At 42.7% G+C, this 16,856-nt stretch overlaps 1 long non-coding RNA gene across 1 annotated transcript in view; it reads left to right on the top strand.

Annotated features, from left to right (window-relative positions):
• Positions 1 to 16,856, top strand: part of LOC128108370 (uncharacterized) — a 49,738-nt gene that overhangs the window by 25,003 nt on the left and 7,879 nt on the right. Inside the window, exon 7 of the long non-coding RNA XR_008217451.1 lies at positions 178 to 16,723. This is a non-coding gene — a long non-coding RNA (uncharacterized LOC128108370). The remainder of the gene's footprint in view (positions 1 to 177; positions 16,724 to 16,856) is intronic.

Genomic DNA, 16,856 nt, shown 5'->3' with positions numbered 1-16,856 from the left:
GGGAAATTGTGGATGGCAAGGGAAAAGAGCTATTTTGGGTAATATGTCTTATAATTGGAGTAATTTTGACAAACTCAGGCTCTGTGGAATTCCCACACACCACCCCCTGCTCCCTTAAGTTGGGGAAGTGTGCTGTTTACTAGGGGCCTAAGCTGGTCTCTCCTCTCTGCCCAACAGAAATGATGTTGAATTTTAGTGAAGTCATGCCTACTGCTCTGAGGAACATGGTTTACTTTGCACTGGTGAGTCTAGATCACTCGGCCCAATCCAGGGCAGAGTGGAGCTGGGGCTAGGAAACTGGTCATGCAACTCTGTCTTGATTTTGGTTCTGGTTTCTACATTTATGTGAAGTTGGCTCTATATTTTCTTTTCTCAAACAAAGGGGTCAATAACTTAGGTTTAAAATTGATAGAGTTTTAGCACTTTCTTGCTTTATATTTGGGGCAGATACAATGACATTTTTCCTTTTAGTTTATTGGATTGTGCTGAGATATCTAACATGATTGACAGCTGGTGCCTTATAGCAGGAGGGGTATGTGTATGTTTATATGTGTGCTGGTGTGTGTGGGCATGTGTGAAGATGTGCACACACAACAGCTCCATGTTTCCCTATTGGACTCAGATGGTTGGAGCAGCTCACCCACAATCTTAGGTGTTAAAGATACTTGTGCAGAGGCTTACCTTTTGGAGCAAGACATCATGGGTAGATTTTTTTGATCCTATAGGAGGACAGGTGGCATTGAGCTGGAGCTTTGGCACCAAGGTAAAGCTCAGTTTTGCTACTGCTGTGGCACCAGACTAAAATGGGGTAAGAGAAGCTTATGGAAAATTTAAGGGGACATTCACACTCTTAGGTGATAACCCTGTACTTACACAATCCTGAGAGTGGATACCTCCTTAAATTTCATACACAGGTGTCTCACTTCCTGACTCCAGTCTGACTGTACATAACCCTGGACGTGTCACTTACTTCTCTGAGTTTTTGTGCTCATCTGTAAGAACTGGGTAGGGTACTAAAAACCAACTCATGGGCCTGACATGGAGCTTAAATAAATGGGTGTTTATAAAGTTTTTGACAGTGCTTGGGGCCATGAACCATTATTAATTTTAATTAATCTATTGGTGTGCATCTTGGCTAATCTCGGTTCTTCAGAGGGGGGGGGGAAGGAATTGAGGAATACTTAAAAGTGACTTCATTTCGGAGATTTTATTTTCCTTTAGAGTTATTTATTCTTTAGGAAATAATTTATTTTAAATCTAGTACAAATCACAAGTTCTCAGAGCTAAGATGTTGCACCAGGCAAAGCCAGGAATGAATCTGAAGGTGGAGATGTGGGAGTATCGAGTTACAGGGAGGGCAGAGCCAGGTTCTCATGAGAGTGAGTACTTCATTTTCAAACCAGGAGCCCAAATGTCTCACTCAGAGAGCAAGCAGCAGGATTTGGGTTGAATGTGTCAAGTGTCTGCTCAGCAGGCAGTTCAGGATGGCTCCCCAACCAGCTCTGCCCCCCTGTCACTGTGGTCACCCACTTAGCACAACTCACAATAGCTTACACAGCTTTCTGGGTCAGCCAAGTGTTTTCCCCACATTTGAAGATTTTGGACGGGAGGCTGACCATGGTGCTCAGCGCCCGGATGAAGAGGAAATCTGTTAGAACACTGGTGTGTAAAGTGAGAGGCTCTCAGGGCCTGCTATCCCAACTGCTATTCTTGCCATGTTATTCTGATGAAAACAAAACAAAACAAAAAAACCTCAAAAAACTTATACCCTTTTAAACCCTCAAGCTTTTGCCATTAACTGTGTACTGTAGAGCCCTCTTGACATCCTCCCCCAGCTCACATCTCTTTCGTTTCCTACTTGGTGACTAAGAGACAGTGACAGTGATTGAATTATTTTCTTGACCTCTAGTTTCATTGGAATGTCCTTTGGTTGTTAACAAAGGAGTTTCCCATCTCAACTTCTCAATGTATAAAATAAGGATGTATAACTCTCAATGTATAAAATGTAGGATGAGCCACTTCTGAGACTACTGTGAATATGTGTGTATGCATGTGTATGTGTGTATGAGTGTGTGTTGTGTGCATGTGTCTGTGGGAGTATGTGTGGGCACATGTATAAGGGCTATCTCAGGCTTGGAGATGATGGTAAGTCTATGTTAACACTTTATTTACCGCTTTGAATTCCACTTGAGGGTAGTCATCATTCAAAGAGAACCAGGACAATTTCCTATTCTCATAACCTTTTTCCATGATAGGCATTGGCAATCAGTCACTGCCTTTTTGTCAGTTCTGTGTCTTACTTCTTAGAGCCCCAGAGAGCATGTACTAATGTGATCTTTTGACTACTCTGAGCCAGTGGGCATCAAGTGGAGGGCACAGACTTCCTTAATCTGGAGATATTGAGAAGGTAGTTTGCTACTTGAGTCCCAGCTGAGTGATTTGTGTAGAATGCAAAGAACGCACAACAATGAATCAAGTGTGGTACATAGAAGGAGACTTCTATGGCTATCTGGAGAAGGTCCCTCTGACATAGAAAATGCACTTGGGAGGTTACCTTAACAGTGGGTTGAAGGAGTAGGAGAGGTGACCTTCAGGTAGGGGGAGCTATAGATGAAAGAGTAGAGGGGGTCAATGGTGTCTATTTACTATTCATGTAACAGTTACTTAATTTACAAATATGAATTTTAATGACCTATTTTTGAATAAATAAAAATAATATTATTTATCTATTTTAAATGTCTATGAATTTGTGGCCTCTATATACTTTTCACTGTTAAAAAAGCTTCTGTCTGTTTCACAGATAGAGTTTTATAGCTGGTATCTAGTGCAGAATTATAAAGTATAGAAGAGTCTTAGGATTTTAAGTTAGAAATGAGATAAAGCTGGAAAGATATACCAAGTGATTGTCCTGGACAATTTCTATGCATCATAGAAATGATTAGTTCATTTACCAAATATCTGACCGCCTAATATATGCCTGGTGCCAGCTGTGACACACGAAGGGTCTGGGTAGAAGCCCGTTTATGAGATCATATGCCTGGTAAAGCAAGCAGACTCATGGCACACAGCTGTTACATTGACCTGTTGCTGGGATATCAGAGATATGAGGTGTCTCATGGAAACAGTCTCCTCTTGTGATTCAGCCAGGTCCATGGAGTAAATATTTCTACCCAATCTTCTAGATGAAGAAACCTAAGCAGAGAGAGTTAAGGACTAAGGCCATGTGTTGACCTTTCACAACTAGGAACTAACTATTAGTTGGATACCCTTTCCCAGGCTGGATGTATTTACCATACAAGAAGAACTGGAGTTTGGGCCTAGTGTTGCTAAAAGTAAGGTGAACAGCTCAAGTCTGTCACTTCTCCATTATAGGTTCCTGCTTCCCCATGTTGGAAGTCTAAAATGTCTTCTTTTTTAAGATGGGATGACTTGCTTGTAGTGTTTAGGTTTGACCTTAGCTGAGCACTGCTAACTGGAAAGACCTCTTGGGGTTGCCACTCACTGCAATTATTTCTCTTTGCTCAAACACCTGATAGGGACATGTCATAGTGGAAAATTTCAATGAGGAACTTTACTAGTTGCGGCTTCCTTTGTGTAAAGTCTTGTACAAAGGCTAGAACACAAGCGTTGCTTATGTTACTTGAAGAATCTGACTTAGCATGCTTATAAATCCATGTAGTTGATTAAGTGTATCAGATCAGGCCCATCCATGTTTCCACCTTTGCTTTATCTGTGCAGGAATCATGTTGAAAAGGCTGCTGTGGGTCTGGGAAAAGTTTCTGTGGCTTCATAACTCAGTGTTTATATATCTTGTCTTTCTGCAGAGGGATCTGCTGTCATTTAGGGCTTTTGTTTCAGAATTTAGCATCTCTGAGCCATGAAAAATGGAGCTTTTGTTCAGAGAGCAGATGATACCAGGGCAGTTCCAGGCCCAATGATTCAGACGTCTCTCAGGATTCAGGCTGAAATTTGGAATGTAGATTAGATGTAATAAGGTAATGCCTTTGACAAATAAACATGACACACTTAATCCAGTGCCTTGACTTAGAGAAAGTTTAAGTTAGATTCCTGAAGCAGCAGGGAAAATACATCTACTTTTCTATCCCAAAGATAATCTTGTGCAAGGTTTTGCATGAAGGAAGCCCCAACTTATAACTTGAAACATAAACTAGGAAGTACTCTGCCCATACCAGGAAATACAGATGACTGCCCTTCTGGCTATTTGGAGAAACATCCCATAATCATATTTTAGTCTCTCTAATACATGTCTTTACAAATAGAACTAGGGATGGTCAAGTGAAAACCGATTTGTGGTTGTTATGGAGTCAACACAATGAGACATAAAATTCAGGCTGGGCAGGCTAACACATGTCCCAATTTCTGCAGACTCCTTAAAAATAAGCACCAGCTTCCCCAGCAATCTCGGAGGTCCCTTCTCTCCTCTTGTTTTATTTTTCTTCTTTCCTCTTACAGAAGAAAAGATGCCAAAGACAATTGAGCCAATTTAACATTTGCTGCACTTATTCCTCTTCTCTGATTCAAGTATAATATCCCAACAAAGTGTCTACTCTCTGATTTGGGTGTGTGTTTGTGGCAAGGATGAAATGCCTGCTCATTTTAAAGGGAAAGTAGGTGGTCATAAATGACAGTGTGGTGTTGTGGAAAGAATAAGAATGGCTTTGGAGTCATGCCTGGTCTGACATCTTGGCTCTTGTGTCTACACATTGTGGGGCCTTTGCCATGGCCCCTGATTGTCTCTGTGCTTTCCATTTCTGCATGTACAAAATGGAAGGGTAGAAGTTCATTGGTAGGATTGTTGCTGAGTGTAATGAATTATGTAACAAGAATTATTTATCCCTGTTTTCTCCTGAATACTGAATATTGTAAAAACCACAAGGGCAAGAGGCAGAAATGCATGGGAATGGGCATGATAGGATTATTCTCCTTAATCCCATGTGACTTGGGAGGACCTTATAGGTTGCCAGAGGAAGAAGGGATGGAATACTCACTTTCTGTAGAAGACCCCCATAAACCCTTCACTTTTGAGATGGTGGCTGATTGGTTAGCCCGATCTCCAGATGACTCCAGTGATCTGAACTCTCTGCTGATCCTCAATGTACAACACACTGGCTGTTTCTTTAAGCCACTTATGTTCAAATGTTGATTGTGATTAAAACAGTATTGGCAGTGAGGAGTGGGCTGAGGTCAGTGGCCTGCTTGATACAGTGATATATGAGCCTGAGCTGCTGCCAAGGGCCATGTCTGCACCTGTGGGCCTGCTGTAGCCATGGTCTGTGATGATTTCTGCGGCTCCTGTTACCATCAAGGGCTGAGAGAATGGGGCTGCACAATTGGACCTGCCCCTCACTGGCTGCAACACTAGGGGTCACTGGTCCTGCCCTTCACCCAGTACTGCACTAGAGAAGGCAGGTCCCTGCACCTCACCTGGGCAGCATGACAGACTTGACTATTGGCGGGGGTGAGGGCAAGCTGGCCCTGAGGGTGTGAGAGTGGGAGAGCTGGTCCTGCCCTGCCTCGTCTATCATGTGGTAGCATAGGCATGGAAAGAGGCCCTCCCCTTCTTGCCCCTCGCCACCTTTGGCGGGCATGAGAGCTGATCCAGCCCCTCACTAACTGCAACACTAAAGAGAGCAGGCTCTGAACCTCACCTAGGTAGCACCGGAGAGTCGACCCTGCTGACAGGGCACGGGTTAGCCAGCCTAGAAAACGCGAGTGAGCTGGAGGGATCTGGCTCCACCCCTCATCTGCCATATGGTGGTGAGAGTGAAGGGGAGATGCCCTCCTCACTCTCCTGCCTCACCCCTTACCACCTGTAGTAGGGGAGAGAGCTGGCCCTGAGGTCATAAGAACCTGTGAACTGGCCTGACACCTCACCAGCTGCAGCACTCAGGAAAGCAGGCCCTGCACCTTGCCTGGGCAGCAGAGTAGCACTCACCCTGCTGGTGGGTTTCAGGTGAACCTACCCTTGAGGTCCCGAGAGTGGAAGAGTGCCCCCCCACCTCTCATCTGCTGTGTGATGACAAGGACAAAAGATGCCCTCCCCCTTTGCCGCTTGCCATCTGTGGCAGGTGAGAGAGCTGACTCTGCCCCTTCACCAGATACAGCATTTGGGAGAGTGGGCCCTGCATCTTGCCTGGGCAACACAGTAGAGCTGACCCTGTTGATGAGGGCATGGGTGAACTGGCCCTGAGAACATAAGCATGAGAGATCTGCCCCCCCCATCTGCCGTATGGTAGCATGGGCAAGGGAGAGAAGGCACACACACACACCTCATGGCTTGTGGCAGATGGGAAAGTTGTCCCTGCGGTCATAAGAGTGAGAGAGCTGGTCCTGTCTCTCACCAGCTGTGGCACTCTGCAGAGTGGCCCATAAACCTTGACTGCCCAACACAGTAGAGCTTTGGTGGTGTAGGTGTGGGTGAGCCAGCTCTGAGGACATGAAAGTAGCAGAATTGGCCTCACCCCTTGCTGCTTAGTACATAGGGTGAGCTATCTGGGGTGGTGCTGAAGATGAGGGAGAATTGGTGGGCTGACCAACCCAGTTACCATCCAGACCCAGAACCAGGGCTATGAGTTGACCCATCCCATCATCCACCCCATCTGTATCTGCTGGAGCATGTGAAGAGGCTGGCCTCAAAGATCCAAAGTTGTAGGATCTCCATGACATAGGACAATAACAGGATATCTAAGAAGAGCCCCACTGAGAGCCCAGCATCTATGGTGTAGCAAAAACCAGAGACCTCAAATAGACCAGTGACTAATTGCAATGAACACTTGCAAGTAATGATATTTGAACTAAAGGGTATACTGTGTGACTCACTGTGTCACACTACAGCTCCCACAATGAGATTTTTCTTTCTCTTTTCTTTTAAAGAGTGGGGGTGTGGTTGGAAGGATAGAGGGCAGATGGAAAGGAATGGGGATATGAACGGGATCAGGATGCATGATGTGAAATCTACAAATAATCATTGAAAAAAGTTAAATTGGAAAAAGAAACTTTAAGACATTGAAGAAAGAAATTGAAGAAGATATCAGAAGATGGAAAGATCTTACATGCTCATGATCAGTAGGATTAATTTAGTAAAATGGCTAATCTACCACAAGCAGCCTACTGGTTCAATGCAATCACCATCAAAATTTCAGCAAAATTCCTCATAGATCTTTAAAGGACAATTTTCAGCTTCATATAGAAATGTAAACAAAACCAAACAAAACAAGACAAAACAAAAAACCCAAGATAGCTAAAATACTCCTGAATGATAAAGGAACTGCTGGAGGTATCACCACCTCTGACTTCAGGTTCTACCCAAACTATATTTAATAAAAACAGCATGGTATTGGCACAAAAACAGACAAGTCAGTCAAGAGAATAAAAATTGAAGATCCAGAAATAAGTCCACACATCTATGGACGCCTAATTTTTTTAAAAAAGAAGCCAGAAATACACACTGGGAAAAGACAGCATGTTCATCAAATAGTACTTGCCAAACTGGCTGGCTGCTTGTAGAAGAATCCAGGTAGATCCGTACTTATCACACTGCACAAACCTCAGCTTCAAATGGATCAAAGACATCAACATAAAACCAGATACATTGTACCTGATACTGATAGAAGAGAAAGTGGGGAATAGCCTTGAACTCATTGGCACAGCAGACTTTCTGAGCAGAATATCATTAACATAGGCACTAAGATCAACAATTAATAAATGGGTCTTCATGAAACTGAGAAGCTTCTGCACGACAAAGGATACCGTCACTTAGACAACTGGCAGCCTACAGAATGGGAGAAAATTTTTACCAGCTACTCATCCAATAGAGGGCTAATACCCAAAATATATAGAAAAATAAAAAAGTTGTACATCAAGAAAACAATAACCCAATTAAAAATGGTATACAGATCTAAACAGGGAATTCTCAAAGGAGAAACTCAAATGACTGAGACTCACTTAAGGAAATGTTCACCATCCTTAGCCATCAGAGAAATGCAAATCATAACTTCTTTGAGATTTAATCTTACATCAATCAGAATGACTAAGATAAAGAAAACAAGTGAATGCTTATGCTGTTGATAGTGTGGAATAAGGGGAAAACAAGTCCATTGCTGGTGGGACTTCAAACTTACACAACCACTATGGAAATCAGTGTGGCAGTTCATCAGAAAGATAGGGATCAATCTACCTCAAGATCCAGCTATACTACTCTTAGACATATACCCATAGAATGCATAGAGACACCATAGAGACACTTGCTCAACCATGTTCATTACTGTTCTACTCACAATAGCCAGAAATTAACTCTATAGATGTCTGTCAGTGGATGAATGGATAAAGAAAATGTGGTACATTTACACAGTGGGGTATTACTCAGCTGCACGCCTTTAATCCCAGCACTTGGGAGGCAGAGGCAGGCGGATCTCTGTGAGTTCGAGGCCAGCCTGGTCTCCAAAGCAAGTTCCAGGAAAGGCACAAAGCTACACAGAGAAACCCTGTCTCGAAAAAAACCCCCCCAAAAAAATAAATAAATAAAATAAAATCACAGGTAAATGGATGGAACTAGAAAAATATTATCCTGAGTGGTAAAACTGAGACCCAGGAAGACAAATATGGTATGTATTTGCTTTTATGTAGATGGTAGCTGTTAAGTCATTGATAAAAGCAAGCCACAGTCTGTATTACCATAGAGGTTAGGTGGAAAGTAAGGGACTAGTGTCTCTCTATAAAATTGTATCTTCCTAGGACTGGGAAATAGAATAGATATTTATGGATGGATGAGAAAGGACTGAAATGTGAGGATCAAATGAGGAGGGGAAGGGAGGCAAGAGAGGGTATATGGGGAGACAGTTAAAATTAAGAGCCATTTGAGAGGTAGGATGGAAGCTTGATACAATAGATCAGACAGATTATTTTTGGGCTGCTAGCTCACAAAAAATGGCACAGAGACTTATTATTAATTGTAAAAGCTTGGCCTATAGCTTAGGCTCATCCCACTAGCTCTTATAACATAAATTAACCCACATCTTTTAATCTTCATTCTTTTATGTGGCTTCATTACCTTTGTGCTGTAATTCCCATCCTGCTTCCTTTCCATTTGTCTGGCGACACTCTACCTTTCTTCTTCCCAGAGCTCTCTCTGTCCAGAAGTCCTTGCTATACATACCTCCTGCCTAGCTATTGGCCATTTAGCTTTTTTATTAAAACCAATCACAGTGACATATCTTTATAGTGTAATCAAATATCTTGCAACAAGAGGCTTCTTATAATATATACATATATGAAAGAAATCTAAATGAAATCACCAAAAAATCAGGAAGACAGAGACCCAAATGAACATGTCTCACCACCAAATGAAGATTCCAGTACTGGGATGGGTTACATCTAATCAGGTTCTTGGCCAAAGAGATCTATCTCATGGGAACCCCCAAACAAACAAGCGCTTTGCCAAGGCTATTGGTGACTCTCCACAAACTGACAGTTAGGCCCCATTGCTGAAGATAACACCTACATAATTCCTTGAACTTGTAGAAGTCAAGCTGATACCTCTTTAGAGCCTTCTCCCCTATGGACTAGTATTCACTGTACTGGAAGATACTGTCTTATTCACTTTTCTCTTGCTGTGAAGAGACACCATGACCAAGGCAACTTTTACTCTTATAAAAGAAAGCATTTAATTGGGGGCTTGCTTACAGTTTCAGAGGCTTAGTCCTCTGCTGGATTTACAAGAGTGACTGCTTACAATATATGCTGGTGCAACAGTGGTACAAAGCTTGGGAGAATAACTGACCACTATTTGATTTGAGTTAAAGCCCACTCCAGGAGATAGAACCCATGCCCAGGATTGCTTGGGTGGCCAAGAACTTGAGACTAGATAGGTCAGGGACTTAGGCGAAAACAAAATACTGCTTTCTGCTAGTATCTAGTAGTTCTCAACCTGTGAGTCATGACCCCTTTGAGAGTCTAATGACCCTTTCACAGGGGTCACATGCCAGATATCCTGCATATCATGTGTTTACATAATGATTCACAGCAGTAGTAAAATTACAGTTATGAAGTAGCAGCAAAAATAATTTTATGATTGGGGTTACCACAACATGAGGAACTATATTAAAGGGTCTTAGCATTAGGAAGGTTGAAAACCACTAGCAGCTAGAGGAACATAGCATTAAAATGATTCCTAACAACATTTTGTTGTACTCATAGGAAAGCGTTTGCTTAGCCATCATCACAGAAACTTCCTCTTGTAGCAGATAGGAACAAATGCAGAGACCCACAGCCAGTTAATATACAAGAAGTGAGAGAGAACTTGGAAGACTCAGCCCTAAAAAGGACTCCATAAAATCTCTATCCTTAGGGCTCAGGGAATTAGAAGTAAGAGGAGGCAGAAAGACTATAAGAACCAAAGGGGATGGAGGACACCAAGGAGTCAAGGCCTTCTAGATACAACAGGGCTGATGCACATCTGTACTCACAGATACTGTGGCAGCATGCTCAGGGCCTGCATGGGTCTCTACCAGAGCTAAAAGGAGAAGTAGACACATTCTCCCATTACTAACCCAGACGCTATTTCTAATTGGTAGCCACTTGCAAATGATTAGTTTTCTCCAAGGGAGTCTACTCTTAAGTGTAGGCCCCATGCCCAGCAGTAGATGATCGGCACAAGGGAACTCAGCATCTTTGGAAGTTCTTTGTTTCATTGTCCAATGTTAAGTCAGGCCCCTCCCCCCACCTTTTTTAAACCTTACAGGTCCTTTGCACAAATATTATGGCTTCTGGTTTTGGGTTTTTATGGGCTTCCTCTGAATGTGAATGTGTGTTTGATCATTTTGTCATATACTGATTTGTTTTTGATTTATCTTATTATATTGCTATTATTCCTTAAATGCCTGTTTGTTTTCTAAGAAATTTCAGAAAGGGTGTGGGTGAGAGGAGAGGTGGGGAGGAACTGGAAGGAGTAGGGGGAGGGGAAACTGTTTTTAAAAGGAAATGCTGACCTCTAGTTTCTATAACTTAATCATAATTTGCCCTAAGACTCTATATTATGATCGGGAATTCAGGTCTACTCAGCCATTGCTGATTCTCTGTTTACTCTTCCCTAGAGTTTCAGAACACTTTAGGTGTCATCTCTGGAGGGCACAGTATTGAGGACCTGGTGTATGCTGTGATTACTTCTAGTGAGCCACATAGCCCTTGGCGCTACTGACTCAGTGTCCCACCTAAGCATAGGAGTCAGTCCAGCTCTACTTAAGACCTAGACACTCACATCCCCTACAGGCCTGTAGCCTCATGGAGGTTGGGAAATTCTCATTACTCTTCAGATCTCTGGGCTTCTCCCTCCTTCCATGTTTATGGAGTACCATCTGTAAGCCCTGCTCTGTTTTGTGTTTAGAAGAAAATATCCCCAAACTGTTGCTCTCAGGATGGGTCATGACAGGGACTCAGGATGACATATAATAAGCAACTGGATTTCATAAAAGTTTAGAAGGATTTGGTGCTACAACAAAAGGAACGGGGGAAGGAGGCCGGGGGAGGCCAACATGACCTTCAAATTCTGCTGAAAAGTAGAATAACTATCCAGGGAAGTTTCTGGAAGAAGAAACTTCTATTCAGTAGGAAATGGCTGAACAGAGAAGCAGAAACAGAATGCTGGCTGTGTGCTGGGGAGAGTCAAGACTGCTATGAGGCAAGGGGAATGGGGGACGGTCACACTCTACTTTGATTTGCTATGTGCAGAAACCACAAGAAGATTCTGGACTGAAGTTGCTATTTTACAGATGAGTAAATTATAGAGGTCAATAGCTGAAGCAGGGAGATGGCTCAGGAGGCGTCTTGAATAGTTCCTTTCCAGTTTTGGGGGACACATGGTCACTCTGTCTCACAATTTAAACATCATCTCACCCCTTTCCAAAGCACATTCTCGGATGCAGGGAAATGACACATTCTGGTCCCTGTATTAGGTACTTCCTCACTGTTGTGACGAGTACTTGGCAAAAGCAGAGCAAGGAGAAAGGGCTTAGTTTTGCTCTCAGTTTGCAGGCACAGGCCTTCTCGGTGGGGAAGTTATGGTGATAGAAGTTTGTGGCATTGCATCTCCAGCCAGGAAGTGGAGAGTAACAGATGCTGGTGCTCAGCTCCCTATTTGTCTTCTCCAGAATGCTAGCCCATGGGATGATCCACAGTTAAGGTGCTGAGTCTGACCTCAGTTAACCTAACCTAGATACTCCCTCACAGTCATGCCTAGAGCCTGTCAAATTGACAGTCACTGATAATCATCACAGTGAAATAAGGACTTTCACCCAAGCCAGACAGGACCTCAGCATCTGCAAGCATCTTTGAATTGGGTCTGACCCTTGAGGTAGGGGAGCATGAGGACATAGCTGAACTTGGAGGAAGAAGGAAGCATACAAAGACACTATGTTGCTTTCTGAGTATTTACTGCAACAAAACACTAAGCATCCCTTAGATTCCCTGTCTCACAGAAATGAGTGATTATGGGTGCTAATGGTAGATGCAGTCCACTTGAAAATGCAGAAAGAAGTCAGGGGAACAAAGAGCTTGGGATGTGTGTGAATGTGTGCAAGTGTGTAGGGGAACTATTAGAATGGAGTAACTGGAAGACTGGCAGAGACCAAGCTGAAGCACTCCAGAGAGCGTTCCCAGGTAAATATAGAATGCCCAGTTAAATTAGCCTTCCAGCAAACAACGGATCACCGTACTAGATGCCTGGCTCCCTCTTTCATAGGGAATAGAATACAGCTAATTACTGTTTTCTGATTTGCATTTTGTTTTGTCTTGCAACGCTAAGCTTAGATAATGTTTGGCTGACAGTCTTGATCTAAAACCACTGATTCCTCAAAAATTGTATGTCCTCCAGATAAAGAAATAGGAGCAGAGCAACTCATGCTCTTGGAAGAATCACTCTTAGGAACTGAGTTTGAAGAAGCCCAGTCCATTTCGTGATCAGAGAAGAAAAAAAAAATCACAGGCCTAATACACAACCAGCGCCAACAGCTTGCTCTTTCCCGGCTGTCCTTCCATGCAGGAGGGACAGGGACCAAGGTCATAATTAATCATAATATGATTTATTTGTCTGTACACAGCATATTCAATTTAATTTGATAGCTGGGATGTAGTTATTTCATGGAAAAATTCACCTTGGCGTTTTCTCTTGGGTCTTCAGATGGTGTATAATAAATTAAATATTCTCATAAACTTTGTTGACATAAAGGGGAAGTTTCTGACTCAAGAAGGCAGACTAAGAAAATGAGGGCGAGCAGTGTCCTTCCCTGTGTTATCACAGGAGGGGCCTCCTGTGACTGTTTGTTGCTAACGAATGAACACAGCCATACTTCAGGCTGCTCATCACTGTCTACCTACCAAAAGGCCCCTCTGTAACCTCTGCATTTCAGATGTTCCCTGCTGGAGCGTTTATCCTTTTAAAACCTGACCTTCAGCACGTGGGTGATGACTCTCTTGTGTACCTGCTTCACAGCCTTCTGCTTGCTCCAGTGGAGACCGCTTTAATGGGCTTGCTTTGCACTTGTGAGCATGCTCTGTTGGAAAGGAAGTCCCTGAAGTGTCTGTCTCCTTCAATTTTCCATGATGCAAGGAAACTGGACTTTGTATGTCCTCAACTATGCTCAAATTTTCCACCCTCCCAAATTCATTAAATGATTTCTAGGTGTGAACCTTGGGGTCTTCAGCTGCTATTAGCTCAGGTGAGGACATTAACCCTAATCCTGATTTAATTATATGAAGACTGATGTGAAATGATCCTGCACTATCATTGATACCAATGTCTGTGTTAGTAAAAAATACAAAGAGCTACTGTTGTGTTAGCAACCCTCAACATCAAATCTGTTTGACTATTGTGTGGAGGTTAGGGTTCTGCGGGGAAGCAGTACCAAGATGATGGGAAGGGAAAATGTTTATTTTAAGTAATTTCCCCATGCAACTCTGAAGATTGGAAAATCCAGATTCTTCATGGCAGATGCTAGGTAGGTAGCTGAAGATTGAGAAAAAAAGCTAATTGTGAGGTTAAAAACTAAAGACTATCATACTGGAGACCCAGGAAATAGCTCATGTTGTAGTAAAAAGCCCAAATGCAGCAAAATTCTCATTGATTTAAGAACTCTCGAGGTCAGTATTTTGTGATATTCAGGCCTTCAACTTTTTAGATGAAGCCCTTCTACATTGGAGATACTTGAGTTAGTGTCTACTGATTTAAATGTTAATTTCTTCCAAAAACACCCTCTCTTACCATGTCTTGAAAAATGTGTGACCACATATATGACAGTGAGATCTAGCTACATAAAGTTAATAGTCACATAATATTAACCATCACATACATGTATACTATTTTATAACCATGCTAAAATAACATAGTAATATTATTAGGTTCCACTAATTTTAGAAACCTAACCAGCAGAGATGCCTGCATACATAATGTATGTATCATGCGTAAGTCAATACTATATATGTATCATGTGGAATACATATATATATATATATATATATATATATATATATATACACACACAAATGCTGAGAGAAAGAGAAAGACACTCATTGCAAAGAGAAGAATTGACTTGCAGTGTTGTAAGTTTAGCTAGCCAAGCCTAAAATCCAGGGGTGGTCATCAGGCAAGACATGCTGGACATCATGGGCAGGAGAGGATACCACAGTCAATTGCTGGAGTTGTTTCTGGGAAATCTCATCTCTACTTTGAAGACCTTTCAATCAACAAAGCCAGTATTAGTTTTCATAACTTCCTTTTCATAAAAAGCAGCTGGCTGTAGTGGGAAATCATGTTTACAGAATGTCTAGACTGGTGTTTGATTGATTGATGTGTACTATGGGCTAACCATGCTGGATACATGAACTTGAACATCACAAACATTTAAAACAACAAACACAGTGCCTGGTACGTGTGTGTGTGTGTGTGTGTGTGTGTGTGTGTGTGTGTGTGTGTGTATAATTTCTGGCAAGGATAGTCAGATAAATGAGTGTCAACTGTCTGAACGTATATGTGAACCCATATATAGGATAGTAAGGTGTATGACAGTTGACTATATGAATCTATATCTGTCTCCATGTACGTTTTGTGTTAAGAAGCTTGTGATACAATTGAAAATAAACTGCAATCCCATAAATTTATATGACTAGGCAAAACCACACACCGCCAACTTCCACTCCCAACACGTAGAACTTACTGACCACAGTCCTAAGAGCTTTAAATTCATTTTACATTTCATTTTCATATACCTGTAAAGGAGAAATATTACTTGTACTTTATAGTACAGATGGCTGAGGTGTAGGACGTTTCAACTGTTCGATAAAGATTATGTAGCTAGCAAGTGCAAAGGCCAGGCTACTCCTGTGGGATGGTCCAGCAGGCTTAGCCAAGATGGAAAGAACTATGTGGCAGGAGGGACATGGAGACAGGGACAGCCATATGGGAGGTGGAGACAAGCCCACCTTATTACTGAGGGAAGACTTCAGCAGATAGAAATGTGTGTGCGTGTGCGTGTGCGTGTGCGTGTGCGTGTGTGTGTGTGTGTGTGTGTGTGTGTGTGTGTGTATGTGTATGTGTGTGATTTGTAGAGAATGTGAATTTTTACATGTTCATGTAGCTTTTCAGGACACATTCTTATTGTTTTCTCAAGTCCCTACACTGTCAGGAAAATCTCAGGAAAAATGGAGGATTTGAGTATCTGAAGGCTGCTCCTTCAATTTGGCCAAGGCAGTTTTTTTGGGTGCAAAATGTATAAAATGCCTTGAAAGTATTTTCCAGGGCACATTCAGTGACTTCACTCAGCCCAGCTTAAATGGTCTATTCTGGTTTTGAGTTCATAAAGCCCCTCTCTCTCCCCCTCATTTCCCTGTTCAGGTCCACGTCCAGATAAAACAGCTAACTCAAATACGGTGTAAAAATGCAAGTCCCCTTTAGCCCAGCCTTTCATGCTGTGCCCCAAAGTGTGCCTGGGTGTTGAAAGTGAGAAGAGGTGGGGCTGGGGGCAGCATGTTTTTCCAGGGCCATTTATGGGAGCGGGCACTCTCTGGAGCTTTTAGCGGGAACCCTCGCCTCGTGGCCCAGTGGAAGTCATTTAGGATGGTGCCCATGCTCAGTGGTCGGTGGAGAGCTGGAAAAGCTGCCAAAGTCAGCAGCTGGAGCAATAGAGTAAATCAAGTTAAGAGGGAACAGGACAAGATTTTGGAAAGGGAGAGGAGGCGCAGGTCAAACCTTTAACCAGACCCGCAGGGTGAGATGATGAGGTATAAATTGACTGGTATTCCCTAGGCTTAAGAAAGGCAGTCTCTCTGGGATTTATATCTGGTGCTTTGGCCCTGAATACTCTCACATTCCTTCTTACCTGCCTGCTGGCCTACCCAGTGGGCCTCAGGTGTGGGGCATTTAGAACAGGATCGGGTACAAACCAGAAAGCTCTGGGTTTTGCATCTGTAAGTACATTTGTCTAGCTGTCATCCTTAATTAGGACCACAGCACCCATAATGCAGCACTTCCCCCTCATACTGCCTGTGTAAAAAGACCATCTGGGCATCTCCAGTCTCTCTTTGCTGGTATCTTTAAGTCATTTCTCTTCATTTTTTTTTTTTTATGGACATCGATGGAACATGGCCATGCACACGTGTGAGCTTGGCACTCAGATCGTGGACACTTAGGACTCTGAAAATGGACTTGTGGCTCTAGGTAAGCACAGTGGTTTGTTTGTTCTCAAGTGGTTCCATTATATGGGAGAAGAAATTGAGGCTCAAAATTATTCTCACCTGACTTGCCCATGATTACACAGTTAGAGAACAGCAAGCAGAGGCAGGTGTATAAA

The sequence above is a fragment of the Peromyscus californicus genome, unplaced genomic scaffold, assembly GCF_007827085.1.
Source record: "Peromyscus californicus insignis strain IS unplaced genomic scaffold, ASM782708v3 Scaffold_13__1_contigs__length_99412109, whole genome shotgun sequence".
NCBI lineage: Eukaryota > Metazoa > Chordata > Mammalia > Rodentia > Cricetidae > Peromyscus > Peromyscus californicus.
This window is presented reverse-complemented; position numbering and strand designations above follow the sequence as displayed.